The 20,553-nt window shown below is 39.1% G+C and overlaps 1 protein-coding gene across 3 annotated transcripts in view; it reads left to right on the top strand.

The window, feature by feature from the left end:
• TRIM44 (tripartite motif containing 44) overlaps window positions 1-20,553 on the top strand; it is a 158,839-nt gene that overhangs the window by 104,817 nt on the left and 33,469 nt on the right. The window contains exon 5 of one of the 3 annotated variants that reach the window (XR_009187592.2): window positions 1,681-1,748. The exons of the other annotated variants lie outside the window; for them this stretch is intronic. The gene's annotated coding sequence lies outside the window, so the exon portion shown is untranslated. The remainder of the gene's footprint in view (window positions 1-1,680; window positions 1,749-20,553) is intronic. 3 annotated transcript variants of the gene reach the window in all.

Below are 20,553 nucleotides of genomic sequence, written 5' to 3'. Positions count from 1 at the left end.
TTATGACCTCCCAAGCTGTTTGACATGAGGTGGCCAAATATTGTGCTTTTGGTCATGACTGTTTCTTGCCCTGAGTTTTATTGTACAGTTGACTGCTAATTAACAACAAAAATAATCATAGTTACCATTTATTGAAAGTTTACTATGTATAAAATACTTTGTGTATACTGTCATTTAATCCTCATATAGTTATTTGTCTGTCAAATGAGCTAATTAATGCTCAAAGAGATTAACTTGCTCTATATCATGTAACAACCAAATAACAGAACTAGAACTTGAATCTCTTCTGACTTCAGGGCCCATGCCGTCAACCACCATTCAGACAACCTCCTGGGGGCCAACTTACTTCTCTGTGACTTTGTATAAAAGCCAGGAGGATTCATGCCCTCAAACGGTCACTTTGGTATAATAAAGTTTATTCCTCAGATCCATGAAACGTGGTCATATACATGGCAAGTATTCTTGGAGGAGCCTAAGTCCTAATATGTAGAATGTGGCCATTAACCACTGTGGAATCATCTCTTAAGAGGGTACCTCTGAAGCCCAGAATGATTTTTTTCCAAGCAAAAAAAAGCAATTTACACTTTTGGCAGCAATTTTCTGTCTTCTCTGTGCTATTATGGGAGATCTTGTGTTTACTCCCTCACAGGTTGGCTCTTTCTCTACTCCTGCTGGGGCCTGCTGAGAAGTAATATATATTTGAGGAGAGGGGGTGGCAGTAGACTCTGCTGCCTGGAAAACCATTGGGTAGTGGGAGGAAGTCAGAGAGAGAAAGACCCTTAAAGTTTTGTGCTCAAAGGAAAAGGAGTGAGATCAATATTAAATTTTGATTTGCCACTGAGGTTTTCTTGATTTTTTTTTAACTAAGGAAAATAGCTTTTTAATAGTGACAGTTATACTTGGGACTTCTGTAGAAATTTTTTATTTTCAGAGCTGGCTCTTTTTCAGACAGCAAGCTCCTTCTGAGATCACTGTGACTCTAATCCATGCTGATTCTGTGATCTAAAGGAGCAGGAGCTGAAGCAAAGTTAGCAAGCCTAGAGTCTATTCTTAATATTCTTAATTTTGTTTGTGACTGTGTGACCTTGGGCAAGTCATTTAACCTCTTTATAATTTGTTTTTTTAATTTCCTTATAAACACTAGCCTCACCCTCCCTAATCTGGTTTTTAGGATATGTTGTGAGGAGAAATATAAGTCTTATATCAAATTTGGAGTGGAAATAATCTCTTATAGATTCCATAATTTGGTAGATTTTTAAAAAATCTTCTCAGTTGTGTTTCTTTAAAAATTATCTTGGAGCTTTACACTAGGTTCTGTTTTTTTCCTCTCTAAAATAATAACATATTCTTATATAAGACATTTCTCTTTCTTTCTTGTTTGTAGAGGTGAGAAGACTTAATCAGTGATACACTTGGGTTTTTTTTTGTCCTCTGATTGCAAAGTCATGGTTTGGTTGTTGCATTATCTTCATTTCAGGAGGCCTAGCTGGAAGACAAAGTAGAGGGTTTTGATACTTGTGACATGGAATGGAACCATCGTGGCTACTTACTGTGCAGAGTACGGTTCTAACATCTAAATTAGACTTAAGCATAGTCTTTTAACTGTTACACTTAGCTAATTTGGAGCCTGAGCTATACATTGTTTCTCCATGCTGATTGTTTATCCCTTACTTCTGCCAGATGAAGGATATAAGCCATGTTATTCATTGTGTTGCCTGACTGTAACATATGCAAGCATCCTTGCTCAGGTAATTGATTTTTGGATATTTACCCATGTGAGTCACAACTTTATTTAATTTTGTACATTTTAGTATATAACCAGAGAATCCATTTGCAGTTGGAAAATTCAACTAAGGTTCCTCTAGCCTATCTGCCTAACACTAGAAATGTGGCTAGAAACAGCCTTAATTCTAACATATATCTGCCTGCCTTTTCTGACTTCGGTTTATACTAAGAAAATGCCCAGTAGGAAGTAACCTAAATATCACTTTGCCTGCTATTCAAATCATCTTTTGTTTGCCATGTAATATATTCAATATAGTAGTTATGATTCTTGGCAGACTAACCTTACTTATATCTTGGACCACAGAGATTATCAGGATAACATTTGCTACTAGCAGTTTTGATCACTAATCTCTCAAGTAGGAAACATTGTAGAGGAATTCTTCCATTTTTTTTAGATGAAATACTTTATTATCTTTTTTTTTAAAAGATACATAGATCACACAAAATGTTACATTAAAAAACACAAGAGGTTCCCATATACCCTATTCCCCATACCCCCCACTTCTCCCACATCACCTTCTTTCATCAGTGTGTTACATTCATTGCATTTGATGAATACATTTTGGAGCACTGCTGCACAGCATGAATTTTAGTTTACATTGTAGTTTACACTCTCCCCCAGTCCATTCAGTGGGTTATGGCAGGATATATAATGTCCTGCATCTGTCCCTGCATTATCATTCAGGACAACTCCAAGTCCCAAAAATGACCCCATATCACACCTCTTTTTCCCTCTCCCTGCCTTCACCAACTCCCATGGCCACTATTTCCACATCAATGATAAAAATTTCTTCCATTACTAGAGTCACAATAATTGTATAGTAGAATGCCAGTAAGTTCACTCTAATCAACATTTTATTCCTCCATCCTGACGATCCTGTCCATTTACCTTTTTTACAACAAACATTTTAGAGTACCTACTATGTGCCAGGCCCTATGCTAGTTCTCAGGAATAGTAAAATAATTAAGACTTTGTTCCTGGATTTAAATATCTTAAAGTCTAGTTTTTAAAAAATGACTAAATAAAAAATTATAATTTCACACTTAAGGGTAGTATAATTATTATTATAAATTGTTATAAACAAGCATTTATTGAGTGCCAATTATGTGTCAGTACAACTCTGTACTTCCAGCATTTACATTTATTATCTCATTAATTTCTCACAGCAGTCCTAATAAATAGTTAAAACATTACCTTCATTTCTCATCTGAGATGAGAATACAGAGTCATTCAGAGTCAGATTATTTCACCAACTCTAACAGTTTTTAGCTGTGTGGGTGTGCATGTGTGTAACTTCTATGCAACTTCCCTTCCTTCAAAGTCCAGCACAAATGTTTTTCTGATTCTCTGTTCTGTGTTGGCTGTACCCTAATCTATATATATCCAACATATTTATTATGGAATGTCAGGATAGTGTAGTAGTTAAGACCTTGAAAAATGGGTAGGGGAAGCTTTTACCAGATAAAAAAGGAAGACAATCCAAGCAAAGAAACTGGAATGTACAAGAGCCAGAGGAGTGAAATACATGTGCTGTGTGGAGAATGGTGAGTAACTGTACCTGGACTGTCACAGGAAATGAGGTGAAAAGGTGAATTGAGTCCACCTTGTAAAGGGTTTTGTATGCCATGTTGAGAATTAAAGGGTATATACCATATCCTATTGGACCTTATCTCTCAACTACAGCATTGCCCTATCTATATAAGAAATGGACAGACTTCTGAATTTTACTGGTTTCTTCCTCTAGTCACATCTCATGATTTGTAGATAAAATGTTTGCTTTCTTTATGCCTCAGTTTACCCATCAAAATAGCACATTCTGTTATACTTAAAGGACAAACATGTTATGAAACATTGAAAGTATTCTCCTTTTTGGGTTTCCTCTTTCATATGGGAATTAAGGAAGTGAGATAAAGTAGTTGTAAAAGGAAATTGTCCGCTTGATTTGTGTCCTATTTATACCTCTATTTTGAAAGCTCCTGCCTTCTTCTAACTTAAAAGCACGTTTAGAAAACTGCACATTATGTTGTTCCTTCTAAATTAATAGAGAAAAGAAATAACTAATTCACCAACATTTCCCAAACAGATTTAAGGCTATAGATGTTTTGCTTAAAAGCTACCCAAATAATTAAGGATGCCACATTGGCCCCTGAGTTAATTCTGGTCCTAAAGAGTTCAGCTGGAGCCTAGTTCTTTTCTTCCTTGTTTGTCTTCATAGCATTTTGGATTAGCATGAAGCATAATAGATTTTTTTAAATGACAAAACTCCAGTCTGTGTTTTAAAAATAAGTTTGATGTCCTGGACTATGCTCATTCCCCCCCTCCCCTCCCCCCCCCCCCCCCCCCCCATTGGCAGCCACAGCAAAATTGTTGTTAGTGCTGCCTTTTTCATTACAGGGGAAACTTGCTGGTCTCAGGCATCTCCTTGCTTCTTCCCAGGGAGAGGCAGGCAAGAGGTCAACAATTCTATTTTCCCAACAGCTCCAAGGTCCTTCCTTTTTTTTTTTTTTTGTACACTCTCTTTGGCTTAACTACATTTGCCTCTTTATTAAGAGACCCACAGCAGGCATCTGCAACAGATACTGGGAACACAAGTTGATGTTTTTTGCCTTTTTTCCTTTTTTTCTTTCACAAGATGGTATAAAATTTAGAGTCAAAGAGTGCAGCTTTCCTTAAAATTAGAACTGCAAGGAGGTGGCTTCAGAACTTTCAGAAAAGTAGAAAAAGACTGAGATAAAATTGGAGTCTCCTAAATGGTGAAGGCCAGTGTTCACATGTCTATACTTTTTTGGACCCAGGACATGAACACAAGTGGTTGCAAGTTCATAAAAGAAACTGTTATCTGCAAGCCAGGAATTTCAGAGAAGAAAAACACTTTCTTATATAAATGCCTCATTCCCCCCACTCTTGAGCATCACTACCAACTTGTTCCTGGTAGGTTGTGATGTGGTTGTAAAATGGAAAAGCATTTTGTTTCCTTGGTGAGTGTTTGTCTCTTTACCCTCTGTTTCCATCATTTCTATTTAAAGGAAAGTGAGATTGAGCATGAGGTAAACAATACAGAGAGGGAGGAGCTGAAAACTGCAGTGAAGGCAGGAAGAGAAGCATTTCTCAGCTGCCCCTGCCTGCTGTTCTTGGTCTAGGTGCTGTTGAACTGTGCCGATTTATCCCACCTACACAGGTGCTATCACTCAGACAAGAACCAGTTAAAATTAACTGAGCTGCCAACTTTGACATGACTTTCAAGGTTGTCCAGGATTAACAGCTAACAGCAGTAACAGTGATACTTACGTACTGAACGTTAATTATGAGCTAGACCTACATATATTATCTCAAAGCTTTAAAACCACTCTGAGGGATAGTTATTCTAATACCCTTTATAAGGATGAACAATTTGATGTTATAAGAGGTCAGGTGATTAAGCCACGGGCGCAAAGGTAAAAAGTGACTGAGCCAGGGTTTAGGACCCTGTTTTACCAGGCTTAAAATTCTATGGTTTCAGCCGCTATACTGTAGTACCTTTGTTAGGACATGGAAGATTCATATATTCCAATATCTCGGATAGGAGTAAATGAAGCTGATGGATGGGATTGTGACAAGCCAGCAGGGATTTGACATTTTATCGGAAAGTTTTTCATTTTCTTTGTTGAATATCAACAAGTAATTTGAGAAGGAACTTGAGGTGGGGATTGCCAGGAAAGTTCCTAAAGTGGCATGTACAGGAACTTCTCTCCCAAGATAGGTAAATATTAGTTTACTCCCTGGCTTTTGTAGAGCCAGCAACTGCCATCACCTCTTCTAAAAGAGTTACTGTTCACCCAGTGGCAGGTGCAGGCCATTTGTTGTCATGGAAACGGCAGGAAAGGCAAGCAGTTTAATTCCAGAACTGATAATTAACTGGGTGGTGGGGTGGGGGTGGGGTGGGAGAAATGGGGGGATAATTGTTTCAGGAGGGAAAACTTAGCAATTACCAGCAAGCTGCATAGATGAAAAGGCCAGGCACAGATGCTCTAGCCCAGCATGCCCCTAGCATCCCCTCTGGTTAGGAATTTTTGATAAACTAAAATGAAGAGTCGAATCCCCAGCCAACCAAGCCTCTTTAAGGTAATACATAAGGAGAGGAATGTCATATAGGCTGTGAGAAGAAATGCAGGGAGCTAGATGAATGACTCTCCTTAAATGACACTAGCGAGCTAGGAGCATTCCAGAAATGCTGTCTAAACTCTGCGGATGAATCATGCTTGGGAATAAAAGAAGACTCAAAACAAACTTGTTGTGAGCTTTCTACTTCTGTGGATGGAATGTGCAAGTGGGGCTCATCAGAAAGAAAATTAAAGGGGATAAGCTGTTTTTTAAGTATTTGAGCATCATGGTTGTTAGTTTGTCAACCCCTCAGAGATTATAAGAATGAAAGTAGCTAAGCACTTCACATGTATTATCTCTTATCTAAACTTCACAACAACCTAGGCCAGAGGTTCTTAGCAAGGGGTCCATGAGCTTGAACTGAAATTCAAAAAAACATTATTTGGGGAAGCAGCTGTGGCTCAATCAGTTGGAATCCCATCTACCATAGGGGAGGCCCTGGGTTCGCCGCCAGGGCCTCCTTGTGAAGGCAGGGTCGCCCGCACGCTGTGGAGAGCCGCCCGGCCTGCAGATGCTGCAGAGCGCAGCCCAACCTGCAAGCACTGAGGAGAGCTGACTCAGCAAGGTAACACAACGAAGAAGGGAGACAAGCAAAAACACAGAAGAGCGGGCAGCGAATGGACACAGCACACAGCAAGTAAGCAGTAAGGGATGAGGGAAAATAAAATAATAAAATACAGACAGAAGAACGCACAGCAAATGGACACAGAGAGCAGACAGCACGCAAAAAGCCACAAAGAAGGGGGATGAAAAAAAGAACATTGTTCTTGTGGGGGTGTATTGGTGCGGGTATAATATATTTATTAAATAATACATAGTATAGTGTGGACTTAGTAAGGGATCCATAGTTTTCACCTGACTGGCAAAGGGGTGCGTGAAACATAACCCCCTGACCTAGGAGGAAGGTATTACTGTGATTCTCATAACAGAATCAGAGATACTCAGTACCTTGCCCAAGGTCACCAGAGCTGGGAAGTCAGTGTATTGAATCCTGTTATATTGACTGACATTTATAAAATAGAATCTGTACTATTCTATAGGGGTAGCATAGTCCTAATGTAGAGCAAAATCAGACTTAAGTATATATAAGTTTACAACAAAAAGGAAAATGATACTTTTTTCTAGTCAAGTAAGGTTAAGTTACAAGCTAAAAATTACTGAATGCACAATCTTGGGGAATGCCCTTTGTGCTTCTGAGATCTGTCAGGTTCATAATTCAAGAATAGCCCTATATCCCAGTCCTGGATCAGATGAATAAGTGTGAGTCATGGTTCCTTAATAACTTGTTCTGTGGCTCAGGGTGGGTTAAGTCTTGGAAGAGGAAGCGACTTGGTGACCTAACATAATACAAAGAGAGTGTACTCTACCTATTTTAACCAAACTTCCATGATGTATATATTTTTCATGGCAATATATAGCAAAAATTCCCTGTATTACAAGGGTATGTGTGTGTGTATGTATGTGTGTGTGAGAGAGAGAGAGAGAGAGAGAGAGAAAGGGAGAGAAAGAATTTACTTTAAAATAGTGGTTCTCACTGGAATAGGAGACATAGCATTCATTCAGCAGTATTTACGGAGCATCTACTTTATTCCAGGCATTGTCTTGGTGCTAGAGATATAGAAGTGAACAAAACATTCAAGGTCTCTGCTCTCGAAGAGCATGTATTCTAGAATCTCAAGTCGGGATTGAAGAATGTAGGTGGTATGTAATTTTAAATTTAAAACATTTTAAAGTGATCCATTGGTCCTCTTAATACCTATTAATGAAAATAAAACTTGTCCTTTTGGCTGGTGGGAAAATATGCAAAAGGTAGAGAGCAGTGTAGGCTGGCAATCACTTCTTAAAACTGTGAGCTTCTCCTGGATTTTGCAGAGGTTTGACAAACTAATAAGTTGATATTGCCTTTACAAGTGAAACAATTAATATCAAAGTTTGGAAGCTCTGCTGACAAAATAATTACATTGGAAAATGTAATTTTGCCTGCATAATAGAGATGGGATTATTTCAGGGGGATCTCATTAATGTGCTGTTCATCAACAAAGAACAGTGCAACCTCTCTCTTATTAGATTAGTGCAGGATCATGATGAAAAGGCTGATGGAATACTCAGTTTTTTATTCAAGAAAATAAATTAAGCACTGTCTAGTAGTAGTCTAGAGGTGGAGATTGAAATTATTGGAGACAGAAAAGCAGTGTAGCCACTCATTCTGAAATCTCCATGATCCTCTTGTCATTTCTTCAAGATTCACTTCATTATCCATATATTTAACAAATTTTATTGAATGTCTGCTATGTGCTAGGCAGTGTTAGATGTTGGAGCTATAGTAGGATGCAAAACCAGAATGCAGCCCCTGCATTCATGGTGCTTACCATATAGTAAATGATGGTCTCTCCTTATTCAGGGGCATGCATCTGTACTGTCTGCCCCATTTTCTGCAAGCTTTAAGAATTAGAAGCCAGCTAAATAGATGCATGTCATGTATAATTATAAATGAGAATCTCCTAATGCAGTGTTTCCCAGATATATTAGGCTGAACACTTGTTATTTGAGTTATTGATTTGATTTTCTGAACTAGGGTTTTATGGTCCAGTAAGTTTTGCAAATGCTACATATTCGTTTTTGGAATTCCACATGTACTATAGTATAATAAAGGCTCTGAGCAGCCTATATGATATGATATGATATGATATGATATATGATATAATATGATATGATATGATATATGATATGATATGATATAAGAAACCTGTCTAACCTAGATTTTCTGAACTTATTGACCTTAAGACTCTTTTAACCGATAATGCATACATATCCTTTAGAAATAGCCTTCCTCAAAATAATCATGGGGAATGCTGCACATTTACCACTAGATGTTAGGTCCTATTGCTGATGATTTGCCATTTAGAAAGAAACTATAAGAAATGTAAGGCGATAAGTGAGAGTCTACATCTCCTTAATTTAAAATCTCCTCTTAATTTGATTTGCTTAAAATAACTGGGACCTCCAAACCATTTCTCTATTTTTACTGATATAATTTATTTCCAATGCAATTTGAAGTATAGTTATCAATGGTAGAAATAAGCTGATACACATTGTTTGGAAAAGGAAGCCTAGAAAGGACCTCTAGGAGATTTTTAAAAATTGACACGAAAAAAGTCAAACTTGGATATCCATCACAAATAAATTTTGCGTCATCTCATCTTTGTAATGTATTTTCTTTTGTTTCTTAACAATAACATTATTTTGATATATTATTGACCTAGCACCTACCACATTGCCCAACAAAGACTACATCCTCAGATATTTGCTTGATTGAATGAATGAATGGATGAATGAGTCAATGACAAGGCACAATGCTAAATACAAAGCAATGCAGAACAATGGCATTTTTCTTGGTGTAAATCTGTGTTATAGTGGGGTTATTCTTTTGCCTATGATAGTGTCTCTTCACATCCAGTACTTATCACATGCTTGTCAATTGTTGGGAGGTGCCAAGGAATTAATATACATTTTTTGTAAACTAAATACTTAATCTAAACTGTAGTTGTATTAGTTTTTCACTATTGATCATGGAATGGCTCAGCATTCTCTATGTCAGAAATTTCCCTGATATGGCCAGCCCTAATGCTAATTGGATTATGCACCCAGTTTTGCAGTTTTCTGACAGATAGGACAACAAGACCAAGATGTCAGACCTTAAAAGACCCTTTCTTCCTCAGTTTCCTCATCAGTTATCTAGGGACAAGAGCATCCACTCTATCTTGTAGTAAAAAGATCAGGTGAGATAATATATGTTCGTGTTAGTATTTAAGAAATGCAAATAAATGTAAATGGTGTTTATACTCTTTAAAAAGTATAAAGCACTAAGCAAGTGAGATGGGATTGGATGTTATAAAGTTAAGACGTAATGTTTTTCTAATCATATTTTATAATACATTTGTTTTATAAGACATAAGGGTATTTAAGACATACTTGTATTTACAACCTGAGGTTCAAATGAGTCATTTAAATATGCATTTATGAGAAATAGCAAAGGAAACAAAAAAATTAAAGCACCTTTACAATTCACATAGATATCTCATTTCATTATTCTAACAATTGTAAGAAGTGGTTTTTGTTATACCCATATTGTTGATGAGGAAATTGACCGAAGGCAAGAGACTTGCCCAAATTCACCCAGATGGAACTATAAGCATTGAAAGTCAGGGCATTAAGTAAGGCCTTTCTTCTCATTCTACATCTCATGGTTGTACCCTCATAGCTAAGTTTTTTTCAAGACTTAAGTCTTGTTTTCTTCTCTTTCTCCAACATGCTTCTACTGCTGACTTCTCAGTAAATGGCATTCTATGAGGCCAGTAACCTAGGAGTCATCCTTAACATCTCTCTCTTCTTTCCCTCCCATATTCCATTAATCAGCAAATCTTGTCAGATTTACCATCAAGCATACATCAAATCTAAGGACTTCTCACCCTATCATCCTGGTCTAAGCCACATAATTTCTCTCCAAGAATTCTACTACCTACTTCCTGCTACTACTTTTATTCATTTTACCTCACTCCATTCCATTCTTTACTTAGAAGCCAGAGAGTGATCTTTTAGGATACAAAGAAGATCATGTAATTCTTACATTCATAACATTCCAGTATGAGTTCTATGATTCTGGAACCTACTTTCAAATAATCTGGAGGCAGGAAGTTCTATAACGTCATTTAAGATGGAGTTCTTACCTGCCCCTCCATCCTCATGCCTGACAGTCACTCCATTGCTCACTTCAGCTGCACTGTTTTCTCTCTCTTCTACAAATATACATGAAGTTCCTTTACCTCAGGACTTCTGAGCTTGTGTTTCCTTTTGCTAAGAATATTTAGCAAAAGAGATCCTCACATGCTATTCTCTTACTTTATCCAGGCCTTTGCTGAAATATTACCTCTTTAGACCTTAATTCTTTACCCTACTTTAGTATTTTTGGATAGTACTTGTCCCTACATGAAAATGTACTGTGTATTTTTTTAACATATTTTTTGTCTTCCCTACCAGAGAATGTGCCACAAAGGTAAAAACTGTGTCTCTTTCACCACTGTATTCTCAGTGCCTAGAACATAGTAGGTACTCAGCTTTTTGAATGAATAATAACTATGGAAACCCCAGTTCCTATATAGTGGAGAACCTGGTTTGGAATAAGAAAACATTAGGTTCAGTTGTTCACATTCTCAATCTGTCATCTTGCGTAAGTCATTTACTTATTAAATCTGAAATTAGTTCTATGGGTAGTTCACTTAGGCAGGGCTACCGCAGTGGTAGGAAAATTTTCTCTTGATTATTCTCAGCCTTGTTCCCCCTACTCTATCCCCAAATGCCAACTTATGTTTAAATAAAAAAGTAACATTTGTCATTACTCAAACCAGATCTACCCAAATGTTGTTTGGAATGTGAAAGCCAAACTGAGTTAAAGGAATTTGAGAATTATGTATGCGGACAGTATTCCTTTCAGAGATTCATACTCTGTTGTCTTCTGCCCCTGACCACTTAGCTTCCGTGATGGTTTTAGTAATCCCAACCCCTTCATCCTATACCTCATCTAAGAGTCATCTTGCTTACTCTCTGACCAGTGTAGCCACCTTTCGTTCTGAAACACTTTTTAATAGAAGCTGATAGGTAATGCAGTGAAAGTTCCAGTTGCTGTAAGTTGTGTTGACACTTGTATTACAGAACCTGCAGCAGTAAATTTCCTTACCAAAAAAGTAAAAATCTAGGTGGCGGACTTGGCCCAGTGGTTAGGGTGTCCGTCTACCACATGGGAGGTCCGCGGTTCAAACCCCGGGCCTCCCGTGTGGAGCTAGCTCATGCGCAGTGCTGATGCGCGCAAGGAGTGCCCTGCCATGCAGGGGTTTCTCCCGCGTATGGGAGCCCCACGTGCAAGGAGTGCGCCCCCTGTAAGGAGAGTCGCCCAGCGCAAAAGAAAGTGCAGCCTGCCCAGTAATGGTGCCGCACACACGGAGAGCTGACACAACAAGATGACGCAACAAAGAGAAACACAGATTCCTGTGCCACTGACAACAACAAAAGCGGACAAAGAAGACAGAGCAAATAGACACAGAGAACAGACAACTGGGGTGGGGGGCGGGGTGGGGAAGGGGAGAGAAATAAATAAATAAATCTTAAAAAAAAAAGTAAAAATCTAATCACTAATGTCCTGTTTGTTCACACCAAATTCTTTGTGGCTTCTTCTTGCTGCTACCTCTACTCCCAGGCTAAGAGGAGGAGAGGGGAAAGGTTGGCAGTGTGCGAGGGGCAAGGACTGTTGTTAACTGCTTCTGGAAACAACATGATGGCTAAGGCAGATTGTAGCATCAAGAAAGTAGGTAATCGTGCTTTCCTGCCTCCATTTTGGTCCTTAAGTCTTTCTGTACTGAGTCAGATGACAAATGCAGATTCTATATACAGATAATGGAAGGGAAAATAAAAGAACTGGTGTCTTGTGATAGTAATAATTACTGAAAGTATACTAGAATCTACTTGTCAAACATTTACTAGGTGCTGGACAACCAATAAGTGCCCCAAATTATAGTAGAATTCACTTATTGAATACTTACTAAGTGCTATGTACTTTATAGATGAGTACTGGCCTTGGGCTTAAAGCTTTTTCGGAACTGTAAGCTTTTACCCTAATAGATACCCCTTGAGAAAGCCAAGCCATTTCTGGTGTTTTGTATTAGTAGCATTTACCAAACTAAGACATCAAATGAGGACTGACCTTTTCCACTTCCTTCTTTTAAATCTTTTAAAACAATCTTTCAAGATTTTTTTTTCTCTCTTTTTCCCTGGCTTTGAGTGATAGGGCTGACATCTAGGAAGAAGGAAGGGAAGTTCTTTCTCCATGAGACCTGAAAGTTGTTTAAAATTCACTCTTTGAATTTTGGAGCTCTGAGTCAAGGTGAGAAATACCCAAGCCACACATCTGACTCTGTACCAACCACAATCAACCAGTGATCAAGTCTTTATTGAGCCTCTACCAGTAGCTTATGATTGTGATAGGATGGAATCTTGCCCTTAAGTTGCTTATAATTTATGACAGTAGGATGGTTGGTGGCAAGGTCAAGAATGAACATCATAATTGTAAGCTCCATTAGTTACAAAGGGATTTTTTTTAAAAAGATTTATTGATTTCTCTCCCCTTCTCCGCCCCCCCCCCAGTTGTCTGTTCTCTGTGTCCCTTTACTATGTGTTGTTGTTTTTGTCCGCTTCTGTTGTTGTCAGTGGCACAGGAATCTGTGTTTCTTTTTGTTGATTCACCTTGCTGCGTCAGCTCTCCATTTGTGCAGCGCCATTCTTGGGCAGGCTGCACTTTCTTTCACACTGGGCGGCTCTCTGTATGGGGTGCACTCCTTGCGAATGGGGCTCCCCTACGCTGGGGAGACCCCTGCGTGGCACAACACTCCTTGCGTGCATCAGCACTGCGCATGGGCCAGCTGCACACGGGTCAAGGAGGCCTGGGGTTTGAACCACAGACCTCCCATGTGGTAGGCGGATGCCCTATCCACTGGGCCAAGTCCTCTTCCCACAAAGGGATTTTGAACCATGGTTCTCAAGGTAGAAAAGTGTGTACCAAATCATTATTAGGTCCTTTTTCATCATCGTGCTTTATTTTATAAGAAGAGTGTTTCCTCAACATTTATCCTTTGGTTCTAAAAAGAAGATAAATGTAATAGAAATAAACTTGGCATATTTTGAGGCAGCCATAATTTGGGACCTTTTCAATTTTAAATTTTATACTCATTAATTCATTCTCTTTTTTTTTAACATTTATTTTTTATTTATTTCTCTCCCCGTCCCCCTCATCCTCTGGGTCCCCCAGTTGTCTGCTCTCTGTGTTCATTCACTGTGTGTTCTTCTCTGACTGCTTCTATCCTTATCAGCAGCACCCAGAATCTGTGTTTCTCTTTGTTGCGTCATCTTGTTGTGTCAGCTTTCCATGTGTGCGGTGCCAGTCTTGGGCAGGCTGCATTTTCTTTTGCGCTGGGCGGCTCTCCTTACGGGGCACACTCCTTGTACGTGGGGCTCCCCTATGCAGGGGACACCCCTGCGTGGCAGGGCACTCCTTGCGCACATCAGCACTGTGCACGGGCCAGCTCCACACGGGTCAAGGAGGCCTGGGGCTTGAACCGTGGACCTCCCATGTGGTAGGCAGATGCCCTATGCATTAGGCCAAGTCCGCTTCCCTCTTTCTCTCTTTTTCTTTGCAGTCTGAAAGCAAAAGATTTCGTTTCTTTGTAATCATCTACTCTTTCAGTTGCTCTCTGTTGTAACTGTTGTATTAGTCAGAAACTTATTGTAAGAAATAGAAATCCACTCAGACTAATTCATATAACACAGGCAGGTATGGAAAGATATGAGTGATTTCACAGGCCCCAACTAAAGGAAGTGTCTCTGTGCCTGGTAAAGATAGTTATGGGAATTGGGGTTAGGACCAGAGGTTGCTCTCTCAGTATCCTTTCTTCTCTTTGTTCTTTGTCCTTCCTGCTTCACTGTCTTCCCTGTAGAACAGCCTCCTTTATTTAGTTGTTTCTTTTCCTCTCCCCTTGTCATTTCAGCTTGCTGTGGCACCAACTATGGCCACAGACCCAGAGGAGTTTTCTTCTTTTTTTTGCCTTATCACAGTCTCAGGAGAAAACCCAGCTCACCTCATCTGTATGTTAATTAGCTACCCTTGAGTTAGGTGATAATTTCTAGTCCAGTCTAGCTGTGCAGAGGGAAGGGGCACTCATGTGGTTTTTATAGGTTCTCTCCTTCCCAAGGTGGGGACAGGGAAGAAGGGAAAATTGGGAAAAGCAGGCAAAATTTATGATATTCTGCTCTGCTACCATAGAGGCAAACCAGTGTTTTGTCAAAAATGATAATTTAATTTTTCTTATCCCATTGTTTTTATAATTAGACAAAAAAGTGTCCCTAAGTGCCCACATCTAGTATCAATCCTAGTAAAAAAAGTTCCATTTTTTGTACACCTAGCATTTCACAGATTAGTCAGTCTACTTATGACTCCTAGAGCACTCCTGTTTCTCATTTCGTGTGGCCTCTTGCAAGTCAGAGTATGTAGGAAAAACAACAAATTTGGGGTCATTAGACTTGAGTCCATCTCTTACTAATTCTGGGGTCATGAGCAAGTTCCAACTTTTTAGAACTTCTATTCTATTATCAAAAAATGGGGTTGATATATTCCTTACCAGCCTCCCTGGGTGTTGAGAAGCCCATGATAATGTATGGTGAATGATTTTGTGAATAGTAAAGCACTATATAGGTAAGTTCAAGTAGGTGTAGGAATAACAAGGTAATGTTTTCATCTAGCATTTGGCATGAGGTCCTAAGGAAAGGACCGTCTGGCATTGATGACCTTAGTTGATGTATGACTTTTGGCAAGACTCATAAACATATAGAGTTTCAGTTCTCTAGCTCTAAAACTCAGGCTGCCACCAAGCACTTGGAGTTCCTTGACTGGAACTCCAAAGCGGAAGGTAACGCAGACATGCCCCGCCTCAGCATGTATGTCATCATGGCTCCTATGTATGACAGAGGACCTTGAATTTTATTCACTTTTGATCTGGATCTATTTTAATTGTTATAATGGTGTTAAAGGGTCTTCTTATCTGGGGTACTTCTTTTAGTTAAATGGTGATGAGAGGAAAATGTTAACAGTGTATTTTAACTGAAGACCATCTTTAGCAGAATGTGGATAAGAACAAAGAAAGACCAGATTTGTTAACATACAAGGTCCACGTGTTGATTCTCCTTCCTCTGTTCATATCACAACTTGAGTGTGAAATAGGTAATTTTCACCACTGCTCTATTCCAGGATGGAAAATTAGGGAGTAGAAGTAGGTGATGCTGCCAGCTCTTTTTCTTCACCTTTTTGGGACTGTCATGTGTCCCTGAGGCTTGATGAACATGATGAGGAAACATTATTCTCATAATGTTCTTTCTTCTGTGGGAAAGAAGGTCATCCAAATATATAAAAATATATTACCTCAGATGTATTATTTGAAGAGAGTCAACTTGTTGTAGTGGAAAGACCATGGACTTTGAAGTTAGACAGGCCTGGATCCAAAAGTCAAATCTCACATCAGTTATTTTCTAATGTATATGACCTTGGGAAATTACCTCTGTGAGCCTCAGATTTCCCATCTGTACAATGCAGATAGTAATGCCGATGTGTAATCTTCTAGGATGGGGCCTAGCACATAGAGGCTCAATAAATGATGGCTGGGGAAACGGACTTTGGCCCAGTGGTTAGGGCGCCTGTCTACCACATGGGAGGCCCGCAGTTCAAGCCCCGGGCCTCCTTGACCTGTGTGGAGCTGGCCCATGCGCAGTGCTGATGCGCGCAAGGAGTGCCACGCCACACAGGGGTGTCCCCTGTGTAGGGGAGCCCCACGCGCAAGGAGTGCCCCCGTAAGGAGAGCTGCCCAGCGCGAAGGAGGGAGCAGCCTGCCCAGGAATGGCACCGCCCACACTTCCCGTGCCGCTGACGACAACAGAAGCGGACAGAGAAACAAGACTCAGCAAAAAGACACAGAAAACAGACAACCGGGGGAGGGGAGGGGAATTAAATAAATAAAAATCTTTAAAAAAAAAAAAAGTGATGGCTGTAGAAAGATAGTTATGTAAGCTTCTGATGGTTCCTGACCCTGAGAGGTTGTTCTTCCAGGTGGAGGTGACCATCAAATTGCAGCTACAGTGGAAATTTTAATTCAGAAGTTAGGGAAGCTTCTCTCTAGAACCACAGTCCCTGGGGGCAGCATATAGCCCTCTACTGCAGTTTTACCTTCACTGAATCACATTCAGTGAGCTTTGAGGAGAGAGAACACTGCCCAGAATTTAGCAGATAAGTAACAAGGTGGAAATTTGGATGGGAAATTGGGATGAAAAATTGAAAGAAAACTCAATGATTTGATTGCAGATGGCCCAAAGAAAGTGTTTAACATGGATTCAAATGTTGAATTTAGACTGTAGAACAGAGTTTGAAGAGATCTTATTATTTAATACTCGTTACAACTCTGCAAGGTGAGTGGGAATGTTCCCATTTTGCAAATGAGTAAAAGAAGCTAAATAATTTATTGAAGGTCACCCAGCTGGTAAGTTGGAGAGCTAGGATTCAATCCAGTCCTGTCTGACTCCAAGTTTCATGTTTGTCCACTATGCCACACTGCCACCAGGCTTTGGAGCCCACTTTTAGTAATTTGTTTGGGGTCCTCATATCCCAGGGAGATTCATGAAGTTAGAAATAGAAATTTATATGCTATTATCAGTGTTTCAAAAATTATAATAGGAAACTCATAACATTTATTTGAAACTTAGGTAATGCCAAGTTTCTTTGCTTAGGATAGAGTTAGATTGTTTTTACCTCATGATAACCAAATTTGTCAATTATTGATGTATTTAATTCTTACAAGAAGACTAATATTCAAAAATTTTGTTAGTTACACAAAACCTTTCAAATACTGAGGTCCACGGAGGGTAAATGGGGGTGCTTGGTGGTAAAAAAAGATTGTGAAATATAGTCTAGACAAAGACTACAAACTGATGGATCATCAGTCATATCTGGCCTAAAGATGTGTTTGGTTTCACTCATAAAGTGCTTTTTTTTTCAACTTATGAGTTACTGGCCAGCATTTAAAAATTAGAATATCTCACATCAAAAAGCAGATTTTCAGCTTCTAGTGAAAAATCATAACTTTTGGCAGTATTCGATCCACATTTCCACATAATGGTAAGCAGCAGGGCCTGAGTAACAGTTGGCCTCTTAAATAGGACAATGCACTTCCCACTGTACCACAATCTCTACCTGAACCGATTTATTGATTTATGTAACCTACCATGCGCCTCTAGGCATTTGAGTTTGTGACCCCTGGCCTGATTCACCCTCATTTGTTCTGTGATTATAGAAGTAAACCCATTTCCTGACTGTGATCACTCACACCTTTTATACAGTCTTGAACTTCTTTGTATATTATCATTTTTAAATTCCTCATAAATCTTGTCTATTTAGCCATAATATATCTTTGAGAACAAGAACAGGAGCCACATTCTCATCAATTTAAAAAACATTATTGGTATTACCCGCTCACCTTGAGAAAGGTCATAGTCTAGGCTTGTTTCTTTTTAGTTCACTGGTACCCTGTGATCTGGTACCCATATGGTACCCTGATAGTTCACTGGTTCCCATATGGTACCCTGATAGTTACCAAGTGCATGCTCAGAACCTACTTGCTAAAATATAATGATTAAGAGCATGGAATTTGATGTCAGAAAGACCTGGGTTAGAGTACTAACCTCACCATTTATCAGTTACCTGATCTTAACAATTTATATAAACTTTTCAATCTCAATTTTCTTGCCTGTAAAATGAGGATAATCATAGTTCCTAGGGATTGAAATGAGGATTGAATGACTTGATGATCATAACATGCTAAGCACAGTGCTTAACATTTAATAACTCCCCAATCTATGGTGACTCTTTTTTGTTGTTGTTAGAGAAGTTGTAGGTTTACAGCAAAATCATGAATAAAATTAATAAAATACAGAGTTCCCATATACCACCCTATTATTAATACCTTGCATTGGTGTGGTACATTTGTTACAATTGATGAAAACACATTTTTATAATTTTACTATTAACTACATTCTGTGGTTTAACTTAGGGTTCACTGATTGTCTTGTGCAGTTCCATGTATTTTTTAAATTGTTATTCTACTAACATATATACAACCTAAAATTTCCCCTTTTAACACATTCAAATGTATAATTCAGTGCTGTAAGTTACATTCACAGTGTTATGTTACAGTCAACATAATCCATTACCAAAACTTTTCCATCCCAAAAAGAAACTCTGCCAAATAAACATTAAGTCCCCACCCCAGCCCCTGGTAACCTTTATTCTAGTTTCTTACTCTGTGAATTTGCTTATTCTAATTATCTTATATCAGTAATATCATACAATATTTGCCTTTTTGTGTCTATTTTATTTTACTGGACCTACTTTCTTCAAGGATCATGTTGTCACATATGTAAGAACTTTGTTCCTTTTTACAGTTGAGTAATATTCCATTGCGTCATGAACATGGATTGGCCTTCCATTTATTTAGGCCTTCTTTATTTCTTTTGGCCATGTTTTGTAGTTTTCTATGTTCAGGTCCTTTACATCCTTGGTTAGACTTATTCCTAGATTGCTATCATAATTCAAATATTTTAATTGAGTTCTCCTTCCAGTTGTTCATTACTGGGTATAGAAACACTACTGATTTTTGCTTGTTGATTTTGTATCCCACCATTGAGTGTCCGGAGTTTTAAAAAAAAAAAAAAAATCAGGTAATCCTAAGCAAAAACACCTTTTACCATCTTTGTGATTTGTCTTTGTTTTGGCTGGTGCTCTCCTTCAGCCAAAGTCAGCCTAAGTTGAAAGCAAAGTGCAGAATCCTTTCTGTCTTTTCTGAGCCTGTGTTTTGTCCTGGGCTTTTGCTTGCTGGTACCTTAGGAGCCTCTGATCATAGGAGTTTTAATATCTCCTCTACTTCCCAGGAAATCCAGGGTATTCCAGTGCAGGACTTAAAACAGTTAAGCCTTTGTCCCACTGTAATTGTTTCTTGCACCGTTTCATTGTCTTAGGCTGCTTTGGCCTGGAGGGTAAATTCTAGGGGTGGGGCACACTAGAAAAGAGTTTCCCAAGTCAGTCTTCCCCGTCCAGAACAAGACCACATTTCCACAAAAGAGTACCAGCCAAACTGCTCTGGGGAGGGGATAAGAGAAGGGCCAAGAAGGGCACCAGGAGTTTCTTCTACAGCTCCCCATAGCTGTATTCTCTTTACTTGGCACCTGCCCAGCAAATGCAGCCCTTCAGCTGCTGCTCTGAGGAAGTGTACCATCTTTAAGTCTCCTTTTCTGCCTTTTTCCAGGGCAGGTTAGAACAATGACTGCCAGGTCCCCAGAAATCTGAAGTAGCTAATCAAGATTAGTGGTAAGCAATGAACTACACCCCTCTGGATCTTGGAGAACAGGTTTTTATGTCCCTCTCTGGCACCAGCAAGCTATACCTGGGGCAGACCCCACTGCTGCCTGCCACAAGCATGGATCTTCCCATAATTCCTATGATGACTATTATTACTAGGGCTAGATATGCAGTTGGCACTCAATTGGATCTTCCCATAATTCCTATGATGACTGTTATTACTAGGGCTTGATATGCAGTTGGCACTCAATTGATGCTTACTGAATGAACAGATGTGGAATAGGTAGAATGAATTGAGTATAAATGAATTCAATATTCTGTCAAGGATGATGTCACCAAAAGTGTCTCCAGAAGGCCTGGAAACAATAGATTTTTGACGACTTTGAATGCTGTGGTTTTAGTGAGACTAAAGGAAGTACATGTTGTCCAGAATCAGTGCCTAAAATTCTTTAGAACAGGTTATAAGCTTCTCTCTGTGGGGATGACATCAGTCCCAGTTTAATATAAGTTGATCTAAGGTTGAGAAGAAAGGAATCAATCTCTAACAATTTTCCAAGTTAGATTTGTGCTTAGTGTTTGGAGAATGCCCTCAAGACTTCAAAATTGGCCTATGGGCCAGACTGCCTGATAC

Source organism: Dasypus novemcinctus, chromosome 10 (genome assembly GCF_030445035.2).
Source record: "Dasypus novemcinctus isolate mDasNov1 chromosome 10, mDasNov1.1.hap2, whole genome shotgun sequence".
Classification (NCBI taxonomy): domain Eukaryota; kingdom Metazoa; phylum Chordata; class Mammalia; order Cingulata; family Dasypodidae; genus Dasypus; species Dasypus novemcinctus.
The sequence above is the reverse complement of the archived record's forward strand: the minus strand, read 5'-3'. Positions and strand labels throughout refer to the sequence as shown.